Source organism: Ochotona princeps, chromosome 13 (assembly GCF_030435755.1).
Source record: "Ochotona princeps isolate mOchPri1 chromosome 13, mOchPri1.hap1, whole genome shotgun sequence".
In the NCBI taxonomy this organism is placed as follows: domain Eukaryota; kingdom Metazoa; phylum Chordata; class Mammalia; order Lagomorpha; family Ochotonidae; genus Ochotona; species Ochotona princeps.
In genome coordinates, this window is record NC_080844.1 from 58,726,838 (window position 1) to 58,727,086 (window position 249).

The following is a 249-nucleotide window of genomic DNA, read 5'->3' on the forward strand; positions in this document are numbered from 1 at the left end:
CTTGGGTCCTCCCACCCACGTTGGAGACATGGAAGAAGCTCCCGGCTCCTGGCTTTGGCCTGGCCTAGCTTAATCACTGCTGTCATTTGGGGAGTATACCAGCAGATGGAAGACCTTGCTCTCTCCCTCCCTCCAACTCTGTAACTCTTTCAAGTAAAAATAAATATATATATTTTTAAAAAATAATTAAATTTAAGAGCATTGTAAGGCCTGGCTGACCTAGACAAAGTGGCTTGCAGAGACCCCCAA